The sequence below is a fragment of the Mustela nigripes genome, chromosome 1 (genome assembly GCF_022355385.1).
Source record: "Mustela nigripes isolate SB6536 chromosome 1, MUSNIG.SB6536, whole genome shotgun sequence".
NCBI lineage: Eukaryota > Metazoa > Chordata > Mammalia > Carnivora > Mustelidae > Mustela > Mustela nigripes.
In genome coordinates, this window is record NC_081557.1 from 152,452,236 (window position 1) to 152,455,373 (window position 3,138).

Below are 3,138 nucleotides of genomic sequence, written 5' to 3' on the forward strand. Positions count from 1 at the left end.
TCTCTAGAGAAAATAATGAGCAGCATGAGCCTTTAGGGGAACCTGTTCCTTTTTCTCTAATTAGGGCACATCCCTGACCCAGTTGTACCCTAAAGGACCGTATCTCAGTTCTGCAGGCCACCTGCAGAGGAGATTCACCTTCATGAATATTGTTCTTCAGTGATGCTCACGATGGATTTTTCCAACCTCCATGTCACCAACCCGTGACTCATGATCTGGCTTCCTCACCTTGCTTTGGTTTGTGAAATAATAAAGGCCTCATTTCATTTAAGACAAAAATCAAACAACTCTGAAGGGACATCCCAATTTCAGAGTTCCCTGTGAAGGGACATGGGTCTTTGAATCACAACTCAACTTCTCCCTCTTCCCATTCCTGCCCATTTCCCACCCCTGTTGCATGTGCTGTTGCCAAGAGCATTACCTAATAAATCTGTCTCAGAGCCTGCTTCCCACGGAACCCAATCTGTAGCGATAGCTTACCTATGCCCTGCAATATTTGAGAGAGCAATAAATTAGACATTGTAAATAAAGATGCCTAGACAACTCTAGGGATAACTTTATTGAAGGTTGGTCCTTTTGGCTCTTATGAAAAGTTTTTTATCACTTCTATCAAGGCTTTGTGCCCTCTTAGCTTGTATACATTTTGTGTTGTAGGGGAAATATTCTTGCCTTGCTAACATTGTGCTCTTTTCTTCTATGTTCTGCATTAACTTGCAAGATTTGCTCCTGTTAAGCATTTTCACTTAGGTCAAGGCCAGCTTCACAGGTGCACAACCTGCATAGCTGCGTCAGACCAAGTTCCTAAAAGGGCCCCAAACTTGGTTTAGTGTTCTGCAGTTGCTGTCTTTGAAATTCTTCATCAGTTTTGAAGAAGAGCCTGGTGTTTTCATTTTGCACAAAATATGTAACTGGTTCTGCCGTTGGTCACTTGCCTCCTAAGACATGATATAGGTCTCCTGGTCCTTGAAAGAACCTACCCTTGGCATGTGGCCAAAGGCATAGGACTTCACTGGTTAGATATCTTTAGGCTCTAAGCATCTTTGCTTTACCTGTGCGGGTGAACATGATCTGGTATAACTCACTTTCCTCACTTGCCTGCCTTCTGACAAAGTTCTTCAAGGGAGGTAATCAACCACTACCTTCCCCAAGCCCTTCTAGGCCCAAGCTGGTGCCACTTGCAGACCTCGGAAGCAGGTTCTCAGTAAACGCTTATCATTGGTAGACTGACTTATTAGACTTCCCTAAGAATTCATCTAAATCCTGTACTGTTTAAGGCAGTAATTCTGCTCATTCATTCACAGTCACTCCCATTATACTTACTTGGCTTGGACGTAATTTATTTTTTGTGACAGAGGCTCCGTTACTCTAATATGCCGATCCATCCACTGAAGAGTTTCTGGATCATTTCTTGTAATTCTGTTTCATGTGCACAAGAGGGCCTTCTGTAAATAGATGTTCACGGATGTTTGACAGTACTAACTGGATTTTGCCCTTGCCAATGTACAAAAGGAGGTTATGGTAGATGAGAAGGACTTTGAAGTCAAAGGGGCCTGAATTGGATCTTGCCATTATGAGCTACACGAAGGCTCCATTTCCTCATCTATAAGATGATCTATAATTTCTATATAATTAGAAAGGCTTCCTGTGTGATCATTGTGAATAAGTGAGATGGTATATGCAAAAGAGACTCTTAATAATCCATTTCCCCTTCCCAGTCTTCTAAAAAAGCAAGGTCAGAGTCATTCATGAGGCACTGCTCTTTAAGGTTTTTGTTCAGAACAAGATTCTGAGCCATAAACATATGAAGGCATAACTGATCATGTCTAAGAAACTCTGAAAGAGTTGACATATCATTCCTTCACCATTAAATACTATGGCTTATTATTTAAGGTATGTAATGTCTATTTCCCCATTAAAAATCAATGGAAGTATAATTGAATACATTAACTTATTCAACAAACATTAATCAGCAATGATTCAACATCTCCTCATTGCTAAACCTCTGAAGAGTTCTAAATATGGAGTTTGAACAAAGCATGACAGATCTCTACTCCCATGGAGTTTACCAAGTTACCTTTGGGAAAACAATACAGGAGATATCCTTGTGCCAATGGTCCACAACTATTCAATTAAGGATAGGACAGTAAAAATTGCTTGTTAAGGGACACCTGGATGGCTCATTGGGTTAAGCCACTTCCTTCAGCTCAGGTCATGATCTCAGGGCCCTGGGATCGAGTCCCGCATCGGGCTCTCTGCTCAGCGGGGAGCCTGCTTCCCTCCCTCTCTCTGCCTGCCTCTCTGTCTACTTGTGATCTCTCTCTGTCAAATAAATAAATAAAATCTTTAAAAAAAACCCTGCTTGTTAAATGTGTAATGCTGAGGTCTGCAGGATTGCTGCCAAACCCCTACTTCTATTTTTTTTAAATATGTAGAAATGATAGTAAAATACACCACATGTGGTCCATATACACTATGTGCCTCCATCAGAAAGGACGAATACTCAACTTTTGTAGCATTATGGACGGGACTGGAAAAGATTATGCTGAGTGAAATAAGTCAAGCAGAGAGAGTCAATTATCATATGGTTTCACTTATTTGTGGAGCATAACAACTAGCATGGAGGACAAGGGGAGTTAGAGTGGAGAAGGGAGTTGAGGGAAATTGGAAGGGGAGGTGAACCATGAGAGACTATGGACTCTAAAAAACAACCTGAGGGGTTTGAAGGGGTGGAAGGTTGGGGGGAACAAGGTGGTGGGTATTAGAGAGGGCATGGATTGCATGGAGCACTGGGTGTGGTGCAAAAAACAATGAATACTGTTATGCTGAAAAGAAATAAAAAATTTAAAAGAAAAAAAAATACACCACATGCAAAAAATTAGAAAATCATCATGATCATTTTCCTCTGATGCACCAACAAATATTTTGGAAGAGGGAAATAAAAGACAAATTTTGCGTCAGATCAAATTTTAAAAATTTGAATAGGTAAGTGTATACACTTTTTCCAAAGATTCTTCAAACTAATTCCGTAAACATCCTGATTTCTGCTACTAATTTCCCAACCATTCATTGGCTCTCGAATATCAGTGTTCACAGGATCACATAATAAATATTGGGAGTCTGGATTCCAAATAAACACAC